The 17,259-nt window shown below is 46.2% G+C and overlaps 1 protein-coding gene across 1 annotated transcript in view; it reads right to left on the reverse strand.

Annotated features, from left to right (window-relative positions):
* Window positions 1-10,711: 10,711 nt before the first annotated feature.
* LOC135574414 (breast cancer metastasis-suppressor 1 homolog) overlaps window positions 10,712-17,259 on the reverse strand; it is a 38,551-nt gene continuing 32,003 nt past the window's right edge. Inside the window, exon 10 of the mRNA XM_065026006.1 lies at window positions 10,712-17,259. This exon is cut by the window's right edge and continues 1,997 nt beyond it. The gene's annotated coding sequence lies outside the window, so the exon portion shown is untranslated.

Consider the following 17,259-nt stretch of genomic DNA (forward strand, 5'->3'; position numbering starts at 1 on the left):
GGATTTGTCTATTCTCTCAGAATCCTAATCCTGTCTATCCAATCAAAATCCTAACCCTGTCTATCCAATCAGAATCCTAACCCTGTCTATCCAATCAGAATCTTAACCATGTCTATCCAATCAGAAAGCATTCCCAGAACTCTAGAAGCTCTAAATGTATCGTTTAGTGTTCTGCATGGCTAATAACCCCTATTAATCTACTCTCTGAAGATTAGACCGTGCAGTCTTCACAGGCACACACACACACACACAGTCTTGTATAACTAACCTTGTGGGGACACACAATTCAGTCCCATTTAAAACCTAACGTTAAACCTAACCTTAAACTTCAAACTTAACCCTAAAACCTAAACCTAACCTTAACCCTAAAACCTAACCTTAAACCAAAAACCTAACCTAACCTTAACCCTAAAACCTAACCTTAACCCTAAAACCTAACCCTAAAACCCAACTTTAAACCTAACCTTAACCCTAAAACCTAACCTTAACCGTTAAAACCTAACCTTAACCTTAAAACCTAACCCTAAAACCTAACCTTAAAGATCCTAGCTCCTAACCCTCACCCTAAACCTGATCCTAGCTCTTACCCCTCACCCTAAACCTGATCCTAACCCTCACCCTAAACCTGATCCTAACCCTCACCCTAAACCTGATCCTAACCCTCACCCTAAACCTGATCCTAGCTCCTAACCCTAAACCTGATCCTAGCTCCTACCCCTAAACCTGATACTAGCTCCTATCCCTAAACCTGATCCTAGCTCCTCACCCTGAACCTGATCCTAGCTCCTAACCCTCACCCTAAACCTGATCCTAGCTCCTAACCCTGATCCTAGCTCCTAACCCTCACCCTAAAACTGATCCTAGCTCCTAACCCTCACCCTAAATCTGATCCTAGCTCCTACCCCTCACCCTAAGCCTGATCCTAGCTCCTAATCCTCACCCTAAACCTGATCCTAGCTCCTACCCCTAAACCTGATCCTAGCTCCTACCCCTCACCCTAAACCTGATCCTAGCTCCTAACCCTCACCCTAAACCTGATCCTAGCTCCTAACCCTCACCCTAAACCTGATCCTAGCTCCTAACCCTCACCCTAAACCTGATCCTAGCTCCTACCCCTAAACCTGATCCTAGCTCCTACCCCTCACCCTAAACCTGATCCTAGCTCCTAACCCTCACCCTAAACCTGATCCTAGCTCCTAACCCTCACCCTGAACCTGATCATAGCTCCTAATCCTCACCCTGATCCTAGCTCCTAACCCTCACCCTAAACCTGATCCTAGCTCCTACCCCTCACCCTAAACCTGATCCTAGCTCCTACACCTCACCCTAAACCTGATCCTATCTCCTACCCCTCACCCTAAACCTGATCTTAGCTCCTACCCCTCACCCTAAACCTGATCCTAGCTCCTACCCCTCACCCTAAACCTGATCCTAGCTCCTAACCCTCACCCTAAAGCTGATCCTAGCTCCTACCCCTCACCCTAAACCTGATCCTACCCCTCACCCTTAAACCTGATCCTAGCTCCTAACCCTCACCTTAAACCTGATCCTAGCTCCTACCCCTCACCCTAAACCTGATCCTAGCTCCTAACCCTAAACCTGATCCTAGCTCCTAACCCTCACCCTGAACCTGATCCTAGCTCCTAACCCTCACCCTAAACCTGATCCTGCTCCTAACCCTCACCCTGATCCTAGCTCCTAACCCTCACCCTAAACCTGATCCTAACCATAAACCTGATCCTAACCCTAAACCTGATCCTAGCTCCTAACCCTCACCCTAAACCTGATCCTAGCTCCTAACCCTAAACCTGATCCTAGCTCCTACCCCTCACCCTAAGCCTGATCCTAGCTCCTACCCCTCACCCTAAACCTGATCCTAGCTCCTAACCCTCACCCTAAACCGGATCCTAGCTCCTACCCCTAAACCTGATCCTAGCTCCATCCCTTTCTCCGTCCATCCCTCTCTCCTTCCATCCCTCTCTCCTTCTATCCCTCTCTCCGTCCATCCATCCCTCTCTCCTTCCATCCCTCTCTCCGTCCATCCATCCCTCTCTCCTTCTATCCCTCTCTCCTTCCATCCCTCTCTCCGTCCATCCCTCTCTCAGTCCATCCCTCTCTGTCCATCCCTCTCTCCGTCCATCCCTCTCTCCGTCCATCCCTCTCTCCTTCCATCCCTCTCTCCTTCCATCCCTCTCTCCTTCCATCCCTCTCCTTCCATCCCTCTCTCCGTCCATCCCTCTCTCCTTCCATCCCTCTCTCCGTCCATCCCTCTCTCCGTCCATCCCTCTCTCCTTCCATCCCTCTCCTTCCATCCCTCTCTCCTTCCATCCCTCTCTCCGTCCATCCCTCTCTCCGTCCATCCCTCTCTCCTTCCATCCCTCTCTCCTTCCATCCCTCTCTCCTTCCATCCCTCTCTCTGTCCATCCCTCTCTCCTTCCCCTCCTAACCCTGTCTATCCAATCAGAATCCTAACCCTGTCTATCCAATCAGAATCTTAACCCTGTCTATCCAATCAGAATCCTAACCCTGTCTATCCAATCAGAATCTTAACCCTGTCTATCCAATCAGAATCTTAACCCTGTCTATCCAATCAGAATCCTAATCCTGTCTATCCAATCAAAATCCTAACCCTGTCTATCCAATCAGAATCTTAACCCTGTCTATCCAATCAGAATCCTAACCCTGTCTATCCAATCAGAATCTTAACCATGTCTATCCAATCAGAAAGCATTCCCAGAACTCTAGAAGCTCTAAATGTATCGTTTAGTGTTCTGCATGGCTAATAACCCCTATTAATCTACTCTCTGAAGATTAGACCGTGCAGTCTTCACAGGCACACACACACACAGTCTTGTATAACTAACCTTGTGGGGACACACAATTCAGTCCCATTTAAAACCTAACGTTAAACCTAAAACCTAACCTTAAACTTCAAACTTAACCCTAAAACCTAAACCTAACCCTAAAACCTAACCTTAAACCAAAAACCTAACCTTAACCCTAAAACCTAACCCTAAAACCCAACTTTAAACCTAACCTTAAAACCTAACCTTAACCCTAAAACCTAACCTTAAAGATCCTAGCTCCTAACCCTCACCCTAAACCTGATCCTAGCTCCTAACCCTAAACCTGATCCTAGCTCCTACCCCTAAACCTGATACTAGCTCCTACCCCTAAACCTGATCCTAGCTCCTTACCCTAAACCTAATCCTAGCTCCTAACCCTCACCCTAAACCTGATCCTAGCTACTAACCCTGATCCTAGCTCCTAACCCTCACCCTAAACCTGATCCTAGCTCCTAACCCTCACCCTAAATCTGATCCTAGCTCCTACCCATCACCCTAAACCTGATCCTAGCTCCTACCCCTCAACCTAAACCTGATCCTAGCTCCTACCCTCACCCTAAAGCTGATCCTAGCTCCTAACCCTCACCCTAAACCTGATCCTAGCTCCTACCCCTCACCCTAAACCTGATCCTATCTCCTACCCCTCACCCTAAACCTGATCCTAGCTCCTACCCCTCACCCTAAACCTGATCCTAGCTCCTACCCCTCAACCTAAACCTGATCCTAGCTCCTACCCCTCACCCTAAACCTGATCCTAGCTCCTACCCCTCACCCTAAACCTGATCCTAGCTCCTACCCTCACCCTAAACCTGATCCTACCCCTCACCCTAAACCTGATCCTAGCTCCTAACCCTCACCCTAAACCTGATCCTAGCTCCTAACCCTCACCCTCACCCTGATCCTAGCTCCTAACCCTCACCCTAAACCTGCTCCTAACCCTCACCCTGAACCTGATCCTAGCTCCTACCCCTCACCCTAAACCTGATCATAGCTCCTACCCCTCACCCTAAGCCTGATCCTAGCTCCTAACCCTAAACCTGATCCTAGCTCCTAACCCTAAACCTGATCCTAGCTCCTACCCCTCACCCTAAGCCTGATCCTAGCTCCTACCGCTCACCCTAAACCTGATCCTAGCTCCTAACCCTCAACCTAAACCTGATCCTAGCTCCTAACCCTAAGCCTGATCCTAGCTCCTAACCCTCACCCTAAACCTGATCCTAACCCTAAACCTGATCCTAGCTCCTAACCCTCACCATGATCCTAACCCTCACCCTAAACCTGATCCTAACCCTCACCCTAAACCTGATCCTAACCCTAAACCTGATCCTAGCTCCTAACCCTCACCCTAAACCTGATCCTAGCTCCTACCCCTCACCGTAAACCTGATCCTAGCTCCTACCCCTCACCCTAAGCCTGATCCTAGCTCCTAACCCTAAACCTGATCCTAGCTCCTAACCCTCACCCTAAACCTGATCCTAGCTCCTACCCCTCACCCTAAACCTGATCATAGCTCCTACCCCTCACCCTAAGCCTGATCCTAGCTCCTAACCCTAAACCTGATCCTAGCTCCTAACCCTCACCCTAAACCTGATCATAGCTCCTACCCCTAAACCTGATCCTAGCTCCTAACCCTCACCCTAAACCTGATCCTAGCTCCTACCCCTCACCCTAAGCCTGATCCTAGCTCCTAACCCTAAACCTGATCCTGCTCCTAACCCTCACCCTGAACCTGATCCTAGCTCCTAACCCTCACCCTAAACCTGATCCTAACCATAAACCTGATCCTAGCTCCTAACCCTCACCCTAAACCTGATCCTAGCTCCTAACCCTCACCCTAAACCTGATCATAGCTCCTACCCCTCACCCTAAGCCTGATCCTAGCTCCTAACCCTAAACCTGATCCTAGCTCCTAACCCTAAACCTGATCCTAGCTCCTACCCCTCATCCTAAGCCTGATCCTAGCTCCTACCGCTCACCCTAAACCTGATCCTAGCTCCTAACCCTCACCCTAAACCTGATCCTAGCTCCTAACCCTAAGCCTGATCCTAGCTCCTAACCCTCACCCTAAACCTGATCCTAGCTCCTAACCCTCACCCTGAACCTGATCCTAGCTCCTAACCCTCACACTAAACCTGATCCTAGCTCCTAACCCTCACCCTAAACCTGATCCTAGCTCCTACCCCTCACCCTAAACCTGATCCTAGCTCCTACCCCTCACCCTAAGCCTGATCCTAGCTCCTAACCCTAAACCTGATCCTAGCTCCTACCCCTCACCATAAACCTGATCCTACCCCTCACCCTAAACCTGATCCTAGCTCCTAACCCTCACCCTAAACCTGATCCTAGCTCCTACCCCTCACCCTAAACCTGATCCTAGCTCCTAACCCTCACCCTGAACCTGATCCTAGCTCCTAACCCTCACCCTAAACCTGATCCTGCTCCTAACCCTCACCCTGATCCTAGCTCCTAACCCTCACCCTAAACCTGATCCTAACCATAAACCTGATCCTAACCCTAAACCTGATCCTAGCTCCTAACCCTCACCCTAAACCTGATCCTAGCTCCTACCCCTCACCCTAAACCTGATCATAGCTCCTACCCCTCACCCTAAGCCTGATCCTAGCTCCTACCCCTCACCCTGATCCTAGCTCCTACCCCTCACCCTAAACCTGATCCTAGCTCCTCACCCTAAACCTGCTCCTAGCTCCTACCCCTAAACCTGATCCTAGCTCCTAACCCTGATCCTAGCTCCTAACCCTAAACCTGATCCTAGCTCCTAACCCTCACCCTGATCCTAGCTCCTAACCCTCACCCTAAACCTGATCCTAACCCTAAACCTGATCCTAGCTCCTAAACCTCACCCTAAACCTGATCCTAGCTCCTACCCCTCACCCTAAACCTGATCCTAGCTCCTACCCCTCACCCTAAGCCTGATCCTAGCTCCTAACCCTAAACCTGATCCTAGCTCCTACCCCTCACCCTAAACCTGATCCTAGCTCCTAACCCTAAACCTGATCCTAGCTCCTAACCCTCACCCCGAACCTGATCCTAGCTCCTAACCCTCACCCTAAACCTGCTCCTAACCCTGAACCTGATCCTAGCTCCTAACCCTCACCCTAAACCTGATCCTAACCCTAAACCTGATCCTAGCTCCTAACCCTCACCCTAAACCTGATCCTAGCTCCTACCCCTCACCCTAAACCTGATCATAGCTCCTACCCCTCACCCTAAACCTGATCCTAGCTCCTACCCCTCACCCTGATCCTAGCTCCTACCCCTCACCCTAAACCTGATCCTAGCTCCTCACCCTAAACCTGCTCCTAGCTCCTACCCCTAAACCTGATCCTAGCTCCTAACCCTAAACCTGATCCTAGCTCCTAACCCTGATCCTAGCTCCTAACCCTAAACCTGATCCTAGCTCCTAACCCTCACCCTGATCCTAGCTCCTAACCCTCACCCTAAACCTGATCCTATCTCCTAACCCTCACCCTAAACCTGATCCTAGCTCCTAACCCTCACCCTAAACCTGATCATAGCTCCTACCCCTCACCCTAAGCCTGATCCTAGCTCCTAACCCTAAACCTGATCCTAGCTCCTAACCCTAAACCTGATCCTAGCTCCTACCCCTCATCCTAAGCCTGATCCTAGCTCCTACCGCTCACCCTAAACCTGATCCTAGCTCCTAACCCTCACCCTAAACCTGATCCTAGCTCCTAACCCTAAGCCTGATCCTAGCTCCTAACCCTCACCCTAAACCTGATCCTAGCTCCTAACCCTCACCCTGAACCTGATCCTAGCTCCTAACCCTCACACTAAACCTGATCCTAGCTCCTAACCCTCACCCTAAACCTGATCCTAGCTCCTACCCCTCACCCTAAACCTGATCCTAGCTCCTACCCCTCACCCTAAGCCTGATCCTAGCTCCTAACCCTAAACCTGATCCTAGCTCCTACCCCTCACCATAAACCTGATCCTACCCCTCACCCTAAACCTGATCCTAGCTCCTAACCCTCACCCTAAACCTGATCCTAGCTCCTACCCCTCACCCTAAACCTGATCCTAGCTCCTAACCCTCACCCTGAACCTGATCCTAGCTCCTAACCCTCACCCTAAACCTGATCCTGCTCCTAACCCTCACCCTGATCCTAGCTCCTAACCCTCACCCTAAACCTGATCCTAACCATAAACCTGATCCTAACCCTAAACCTGATCCTAGCTCCTAACCCTCACCCTAAACCTGATCCTAGCTCCTACCCCTCACCCTAAACCTGATCATAGCTCCTACCCCTCACCCTAAGCCTGATCCTAGCTCCTACCCCTCACCCTGATCCTAGCTCCTACCCCTCACCCTAAACCTGATCCTAGCTCCTCACCCTAAACCTGCTCCTAGCTCCTACCCCTAAACCTGATCCTAGCTCCTAACCCTGATCCTAGCTCCTAACCCTAAACCTGATCCTAGCTCCTAACCCTCACCCTGATCCTAGCTCCTAACCCTCACCTAAACCTGATCCTAACCCTAAACCTGATCCTAGCTCCTAAACCTCACCCTAAACCTGATCCTAGCTCCTACCCCTCACCCTAAACCTGATCCTAGCTCCTACCCCTCACCCTAAGCCTGATCCTAGCTCCTAACCCTAAACCTGATCCTAGCTCCTACCCCTCACCCTAAACCTGATCCTAGCTCCTAACCCTAAACCTGATCCTAGCTCCTAACCCTCACCCCGAACCTGATCCTAGCTCCTAACCCTCACCCTAAACCTGCTCCTAACCCTGAACCTGATCCTAGCTCCTAACCCTCACCCTAAACCTGATCCTAACCCTAAACCTGATCCTAGCTCCTAACCCTCACCCTAAACCTGATCCTAGCTCCTACCCCTCACCCTAAACCTGATCATAGCTCCTACCCCTCACCCTAAACCTGATCCTAGCTCCTACCCCTCACCCTGATCCTAGCTCCTACCCCTCACCCTAAACCTGATCCTAGCTCCTCACCCTAAACCTGCTCCTAGCTCCTACCCCTAAACCTGATCCTAGCTCCTAACCCTGATCCTAGCTCCTAACCCTAAACCTGATCCTAGCTCCTAACCCTCACCCTGATCCTAGCTCCTAACCCTCACCCTAAACCTGATCCTAACCCTAAACCTGATCCTATCTCCTAACCCTCACCCTAAACCTAAATCCTAGCTCCTACCCCTCACCCTAAACCTGATCCTAGCTCCTACCCCTCACCCTAAGCCTGATCCTAGCTCCTAACCCTCACCCTAAACCTGCTCCTAACCTGATCCTAGCTCCTAACCCTCACCCTAAACCTGATCCTAACCCTAAACCTAATCCTAGCTCCTAACCCTCACCCTAATCCTAGCTCCTACCCCTCACCCTAAACCTGATCATAGCTCCTAACCCTAAACCTGACCCTAGCTCCTAACCCTCACCCTGAACCTGATTATAGCTCCTAACCCTCACCCTAAACCTGATCCTAGCTCCTACCCCTCACCCTAAACCTGATCCTAGCTCCTAACCCTCACCCTAAGCCTGATCCTAGCTCCTAACCCTAAACCTGATCCTAGCTCCTAACCCTGATCCTAGCTCCTACCCCTCACCCTAAGCCTGATCCTAGCTCCTACCCCTCACCCTAAACCTGATCCTAGCTCCTAACCCTAAACCTGATCCTAGATCCTAACCCTCACCCTAAACCTGATCCTAGCTCCTAACCCTAAACCTGACCCTAGCTCCTAACCCTCACCCTGATTATAGCTCCTAACACTCACCCTAAACCTGATCCTAGCTCCTACCCCTCACCCTAAACCTGATCCTAGCTCCTAACCCTAAGCCTGATCCTAGCTCCTAACCCTCACCCTAAACCTGATCCTAGCTCCTACCCCTAAACCTTATCCTAGCTCCTAACCCTCACCCTGATCCTAGCTCCTACCCTTCACCCTAAACCTGATCCTAGCTCCTAACCCTCACCCTGATCCTAGCTCCTACCCTTCACCCTAAACCTGATCTTAGCTCCTACCCTTCACCCTAAACCTGATCCTACCCCTCACCCTAAACCTGATCCTAGCTCCTACCCCTCACCCTAAACCTGATCCTAGCTCCTACCCCTCACCCTAAACCTGATCCTATCTCCTAACCCTCACCCTAAACCTGATCCTAGCTCCTACCCCTCACCCTAAACCTGATCCTAGCTCCTAACCCTCACCCTAAACCTGATCCTAGCTCCTAACCCTCACCCTAAACCTGATCCTAGCTCCTAACCCTAAACCTGATCCTAACCCTCACCCTAAACCTGATCCTAGCTCCTAACCCTCACCCTGATCCTAGCTCCTAACCCTAAACCTGATCATAGCTCCTAACCCTAAACCTGACCCTAGCTCCTAACCCTCACCCTGAACCTGATTATAGCTCCTAACCCTCACCCTAAACCTGATCCTAGCTCCTACCCCTCACCCTAAACCTGATCCTAGCTCCTAACCCTCACCCTAAGCCTGATCCTAGCTCCTAACCCTAAACCTGATCCTAGCTCCTACCCCTCACCCTAAGCCTGATCCTAGCTCCTACCCCTCACCCTAAACCTGATCCTAGCTCCTAACCCTAAACCTGATCCTAGCTCCTAACCCTCACCCTAAACCTGATCCTAGCTCCTAACCCTAAACCTGACCCTAGCTCCTAACCCTCACCCTGAACCTGATTATAGCTCCTAACCCTCACCCTAAACCTGATCCTAGCTCCTACCCCTCACCCTAAACCTGATCCTAGCTCCTAACCCTCACCCTAAGCCTGATCCTAGCTCCTAACCCTAAACCTGATCCTAGCTCCTACCCCTCACCCTAAGCCTGATCCTAGCTCCTACCCCTCACCCTAAACCTGATCCTAGCTCCTAACCCTGATCCTAGCTCCTAACCCTCACCCTAAACCTGATCCTAGCTCCTACCCCTAAACCTGATCCTAGCTCCTAACCCTAAGCCTGATCCTAGCTCCTAACCCTCACCCTAAACCTGATCCTAGCTCCTAACCCTAAACCTGATCCTACCCCTCACCCTAAACCTGATCCTAGCTCCTAACCCTCACCCTGATCCTAGCTCCTACCCTTCACCCTAAACCTGATCCTAGCTCCTAACCCTCACCCTGATCCTAGCTCCTACCCTTCACCCTAAACCTGATCTTAGCTCCTACCCTTCACCCTAAACCTGATCCTACCCCTCACCCTAAACCTGATCCTAGCTCCTAACCCTCACCCTAAACCTGATCCTAGCTCCTACCCCTCACCCTAAACCTGATCCTAGCTCCTAACCCTCACCCTGATCCTAGCTCCTAACCCTCACCCTAAACCTGATCCTAGCTCCTAACCCTAAACCTGATCCTACCCCTCACCCTAAACCTGATCCTAGCTCCTACCCCTCACCCTAAACCTGATCCTAGCTCCTAACCCTCACCCTAAACCTGATCCTAGCTCCTAACCCTCACCCTAAACCTGATCCTAGCTCCTAACCCTAACCCTCACCCTAAACCTGATCCTAGCTCCTAACCCTCACCCTGATCCTAGCTCCTAACCCTCACCCTAAACCTGATCCTAACCCTAACACTTAAAGTAGTTCTAACCTGAACCCTAAACCCTCCAGAAAGAATATTTGACATGTGGTCAGATTTTTGTTTGTTTACTTATCTTGTGGGGACTTCTGGTCCCCACAAGAATAGTTAAAAACGTCCACACACACACACGAATTAGCCTCTCTAGTTGCTCACACTCTCACTTCCTCTCACACGCACACTAGTCTCCACAGCACAATGCTACAAACTACAGTATAGCTTTACAGAGAACTAGGGGTTTGCCCAATAGTAAACTCAAACACTGGAAACAAGTCTGCCTGATGGGACTTTGTTTAATTCCAAATCCAACATTTACAAATTCATATTATGAAATAATTTCATTAATACTTCTCAATTTCAGTTAATCCCGGTCGAGTTTTGAATTATCTTGTGTGGTAGCCTGGTCTCAGATCTGCTTGTGATCTTGTGTGGTAGCCTGGTCTCAGATCTGGTTGTGATCTTGTGTGGTATCCTGGTCTCAGATCTGCTTGTGATCTTGTGTGGTAGCCTGGTCTCAGATCTGCTTGTGATCTTGTGTGGTAGCCTGGTCTCAGATCTGCTTGTGATCTTGTGTGGTAGCCTGGTCTCAAATCTGCTTGTGATCTTGTGTGGTTGCCTGGTCTCAGATCTGGTTGTGATCTTGTGTGGTAGCCTGGTCTCAGATCTGGTTGTGATCTTGTGTGGTAGCCTGGTCTCAGATCTGGTTGTGATCTTGTGTGGTAGCCTGGTCTCAGATCTGGTTGTGATCTTGTGTGGTTGCCTGGTCTCAGATCTGTTACCAAGGCCAACTGAACTCTGTCACTGTAGGCATAACAATGAGTGACAAGGACTTGGCATGATAGCATAAATAAACAGACTGGCACTCAGGCTACTTGTGTGTGTATTAACAGTTAAAGGTTTAGAGCTCAATTATAATGTTGTTTCTCCATCTAGCGGTTAAATCGTTGTTGTGCACCTTGATAATAAATGGTGTTATGAAGGTCAACTGATGGTAAATTCAAGATAGTGCAGCCACAATGGTTTTAATGCTCTCTCTCTCTCTCCCCCCCTTCTCTGTCCCCCCCCCCCTTCTCCTTCTCTCTCTCCTCTTTTTTTCTCTCTCTTTCCTTCTCCTTCTCTCTCTCTCCCCTTCTCTTTCTCTCTCTCTCCTTCTCTCTCTCTCTTTCTCTCTCTCCTTTTTCTCCCTCTCCTTCTCTTTCTCATTCATACAATCCAAAACACTCACACTCTCTCACACACACTCGCACGCACGCACACGCACGCACGCACACACACACACACACACACACACACACACACACACACTAATAAATAATAAAAAGGAATAGACAACAGTAAGAAACACACTAAAAACCATCCTCATCTCAAAAAAGATAGAATTTAAACCCTTCATCTTATTGAATCTCTATAAATACATGGTCGTTATAGGAGTGAAAACATCTTCAATTAAAGCCTGTGGTAGTCATAGAAACAGTATTAAGTTACAGTAGTAATATTGCAGGTTAAAGTACAGTAGTTTGTATTTCAGGGTTTTCCCATCGATACCTTTTAGGACTTTAGTTTAGATGTAAGAAACCTTTAGGACTTTAGTTTAGATGTAAGAAACCTTTAGGACTTTAGTTTAGATGTAAGAAACCTTTAGGACTTTAGTTTAGATGTAAGAAACCTTTAGGACTTTAGTTTAGATGTAAGAAACCTTTAGGACTTTAGTTTAGATGTAAGAAACCTTTAGGACTTTAGTTTAGATGTAAGAAACCTTTAGGACTTTAGTTTATAGTTTTATTATTTATTTATTTATAGTTTCATCTAAACTAAAAGGTAAGAAACCTTAACATGTTGATTTTGGGAAAAAAAGGAAATCACATAGTATTTTGTGGTTAGATTTCGTTATTTCTTTCTTTTTTTGTAACAGAAAAAAAACATCTATTTTTTTACCAGAGGGAGAAATTGGGGTATTTTCTTTTCAGAAGTGCACATTAGAAAAGTAGCAAGGCGGTTTTTTTTTTGGTATCCAGGCAGACCTGTTATAAGGATCTCAATAAAGCTACTTAAGGTGACATATCACCGTCATAAGGAAAGTAACATGATAAGTAACAACTCTCAATTGTGTCACTTGTTGAAATGTATTTCTAGTAAAAAAAATTCCAGGTGAGGGGACAGAAAAGGAGAATGTATTTGTCCCAGTTGAGCCACACTGCGGGCACTAACGCTGTTAGTGAACACATTCAGACACACAGAACCAAGGATTCTGGGTAACTGGTCTATAGTGTGTATTGATCTGGGTAACTGGTCTATAGTGTGTATTGATCTGGGTAACTGGTCTATAGTTTGTATTGATCTGGGTAACTGGTCTATAATGTGTATTGATCTGGGTAACTGGTCTATAATGTGTATTGATCTGGGTAACTGGTCTATAATGTGTATTGATCTGGGTAACTGGTCTATAGTTTGTATTGATCTGGGTAACTGGTCTATAATGTGTATTGATCTGGGTAACTGGTCTATAATGTGTATTGATCTGGGTAACTGGTCTATAGTTTGTATTGATCTGGGTAACTGGTCTATAATGTGTATTGATCTGGGTAACTGGTCTATAATGTGTATTGATCTGGGTAACTGGTCTATAATGTGTATTGATCTGGGTAACTGGTCTATAGTGTGTATTGAGATCTGGGTAACTGGTCTATAATGTGTATTGATCTGGGTAACTGGTCTATAGTTTGTATTGATCTGGGTAACTGTTCTATAATGTGTATTGATCTGGGTAACTGGTCTATAATGTGTATTGAGATCTGGGTAACTGGTCTATAGTTTGTATTGATCTGGGTAACTGGTCTATAATGTGTATTGATCTGGGTAACTGGTCTATAATGTGTATTGAGATCTGGGTAACTGGTCTATAGTTTGTATTGATCTGGGTAACTGGTCTATAATGTGTATTGATCTGGGTAACTGGTCTATAATGTGTATTGATCTGGGTAACTGGTCAATAGTTTGTATTGATCTGGGTAACTGGTCTATAGTTTGTATTGATCTGGGTAACTGGTCTATAGTTTGTATTGATCTGGGTAACTGGTCTATAATGTGTATTGATCTGGGTAACTGGTCTATAATGTGTATTGATCTGGGTAACTGGTCTATAGTTTGTATTGATCTGGGTAACTGGTCTATAGTTTGTATTGATCTGGGTAGCTGGTCTATAATGTGTATTGAGATCTGGGTAACTGGTCTATAGTTTGTATTGATCTGGGTAACTGGTCTATAATGTGTATTGATCTGGGTAACTGGTCTATAATGTGTATTGATCTGGGTAACTGGTCTATAGTTTGTATTGATCTGGGTAACTGGTCTATAGTTTGTATTGATCTGGGTAACTGGTCTATAGTTTGTATTGATCTGGGTAACTGGTCTATAGTTTGTATTGATCTGGGTAACTGGTCTATAATGTGTATTGATCTGGGTAACTGGCCCATAGTGTGTAAACTAGTGCTGAGCAATTAGTGCTTTTCTAGACCCATCTTGGTTTCGGTTCGATTCTAAAAAAAATCATAGAGGTGTAAAAAATAAAGTGTTGACATTAAACGTTAAAGCGATTAGTGTTTTTTTGAGGTCGGTTCGGTTTCGGTTAGATTATTAAACATAATCATGGTTTTCGATAACTTTTTTAAACATTAAATGACCTGTGCATTATATGTGGGTTGAAACAACACATCATACAATAACTAATACAGTGGCTAGTGAAAGTCTTCACCCCCCTTGGCATTTTTGCTATTTTGTTGCCCTATAACCTGGAATTAAAATATATTTTTTTTTTTTTTGGGGGGGGGTTTGTATCATTTGATTTACACAACATGCCTACCACTTTGAAGATGCAAAATATTTATTATTGTGAAACAGCCAAGAAATAAGACAAAAAAACTGAAAACTTAAGCCTGTATAACTCACAAAGTCAATACTTTGTAGAGCCACCTTTTGCAGCAATTACAGCTGCAAGTCTCTAGGGGTATAATCTTGGCACATCTAGCCACTGGGAGATTGGCCCATTCTCCAAGGTAAAACTGTTCCAACTCCGGGTTCCGCTGGTGTACAGCAATCTTTAAGTGATACCACAGATTCTCAATTAGATTGAGGTCTGGGCTTTGACTAGGCCATTCCAAGACATTTAAATGTTTCCCCTTAAACCACTTGAGTGTTGCTTTAGCAGTATGCTTAGGGTCATTGTCCTGCTGGAAGGTGAACCTCCGTCAAAGTCTCAAATCTCTGGAAGACAAATAGGTTTCCCTCAAGAATTTCCCTGTATTTAGCACCATCCATCATTCCTTCAATTCTGACCAGTTTCCCTGCCGATGAAAAACATCCCCACAGCATGATGCTGCCACCACCATGCATCACTGTGGGGATGGTGTTCTCGGGGTTATGCGGTGTTGGGTTGCGCCAGACATAGCGTTTTCCTTGATGGCATAAAAGCTAAATTTAATCTCTTCTGACCAAGGTACCTTATTCCATATGTTTGGGGAGTCTCCCACATGCCGTATAGCTCTGTGGAGCTTTGCAGCTCCTTCAGGGTTATCTTTGGTCTCTTTGTTGCCTCTCTGATTAATGCCTTCCTTGCCTGGTCCGTGAGTTTTGGCCCTCTCTTGGCAGGTTTGTTGTGGTGCCATATTCTTTCCATTTTTTAATAATGGATTTAATTGTGGACTTTATTTAACTAATTACGTGACTTCTGAAGGTCATTGGTTGCACCAGATCTTATTTAGGGGCTTCATAGCAAAGGGGGTGAATACATATGCACACACCACTTTTCTATTTTTTCTATTTTTTTTTAAACAAGTTATTTTTTCCATTTCACTTCACCAATTTGGACAATTTTGTGTTTGTCCATTACATGAAATCCAAATAAAAATGAATTTAAATTACAGGTTGGAATGCAACAAAATAGGAAAAACGTCAGGGGGATGAACACTTTCGCTAGGCACTGTAAAAGTCCCATGATGCTTAGTGATCGCCCATTACTGCTGATCACTTATTAACCATTATTTATTCACATTACTTTACTTTAATCAAATATTTCAGTTATTGTGTATATTACATTAGTTTTATTTGTTAACTTTATTATTTCTTTCCAAGTCATCATCTCGTCTCTATAGAGCTGCTGTCTGACAACATCACTAAGTCATCTCATCTCTATAGAGCTGCTGTCTGACAGAATCACTAAGTCATCTCATCTCTATAGAGCTGCTATCTGACAGAATCACTAAGTCATCTCATCTCTATAGAGCTGCTGTCTGACAACATCACTAAGTCATCTCATCTCTATAGAGCTGCTGTCTGACAGAATCACTAAGTCATCTCATCTCTATAGAGCTGCTATCTGACAGAATCACTAAGTCATCTCATCTCTATAGAGCTGCTGTCTGACAGAATCACTAAGTCATCTCATCTCTATAGAGCTGCTATCTGACAGAATCACTAAGTCATCTCATCTCTATAGAGCTGCTGTCTGACAACATCACTAAGTCATCTCATCTCTATAGAGCTGCTGTCTGACAGAATCACTAAGTCATCTCATCTCTATAGAGCTGCTATCTGACAGAATAACTAAGTCATCTCATCTCTATAGAGCTGCTGTCTGACAACATCACTAAGTCATCTCATCTCTATAGAGCTGCTGTCTGACAACATCACTAAGTCATCTCATCTCTATAGAGCTGCTGTCTGACAGAATCACTAAGTCATCTCATCTCTATAGAGCTGCTATCTGACAGAATCACTAAGTCATCTAGTCTCTATAGAGCTGCTGTCTGACAGAATCACTAAGTCATCTCATCTCTATAGAGCTGCTATCTGACAGAATCACTAAGTCATCTCATCTCTATAGAGCTGCTGTCTGACAACATCACTAAGTCATCTCATCTCTATAGAGCTGCTGTCTGACAGAATCACTAAGTCATCTCATCTCTATAGAGCTGCTGTCTGACAGAATCACTAAGTCATCTCATCTCTATAGAGCTGCTGTCTGACAGAATCACTAAGTCATCTCATCTCTATAGAGCTGCTGTCTGACAACATCACTAAGTCATCTCATCTCTATAGAGCTGCTGTCTGACAGAATCACTAAGTCATCTCATCTCTATAGAGCTGCTGTCTGACAGAATCACTAAGTCATCTCGTCTCTATAGAGCTGCTATCTGACAGAATCACTAAGTCATCTCGTCTCTATAGAGCTGCTGTCTGACAACATCACTAAGTCATCTCATCTCTATAGAGCTGCTGTCTGACAACATCACTAAGTCATCTCATCTCTATAGAGCTGCTGTCTGACAACATCACTAAGTAATCATCTCGTCTCTATAGAGCTGCTGTCTGACAACATCACTAAGTCATCTCGTCTCTATAGAGCTGCTGTCTGACAGAATCACTAAGTCATCTCATCTCTATAGAGCTGCTGTCTGACAGAATCACTAAGTCATCTCTATAGAGCTGCTGTCTGACAGAATCACTAAGTCATCTCATCTCTATAGAGCTGCTGTCTGACAGAATCACTAAGTCATCTCATCTCTATAGAGCTGCTGTCTGACAACATCACTAAGTCATCTCATCTCTATAGAGCTGCTGTCTGACAACATCACTAAGTCATCTCATCTCTATAGAGCTGCTGTCTGACAACATCACTAAGTCATCTCATCTCTATAGAGCTGCTGTCTGACAACATCACTAAGTCATCATCTCGTCTCTATAGAGCTGCTGTCTGACAGAATCACTAAGTCATCATCTCGTCTCTATAGAGCTGCTGTCTGACAGAATCACTAAGTCATCTCGTCTC

This window comes from Oncorhynchus nerka, linkage group LG12 (assembly GCF_034236695.1).
Source record: "Oncorhynchus nerka isolate Pitt River linkage group LG12, Oner_Uvic_2.0, whole genome shotgun sequence".
NCBI classification, from domain to species: domain Eukaryota; kingdom Metazoa; phylum Chordata; class Actinopteri; order Salmoniformes; family Salmonidae; genus Oncorhynchus; species Oncorhynchus nerka.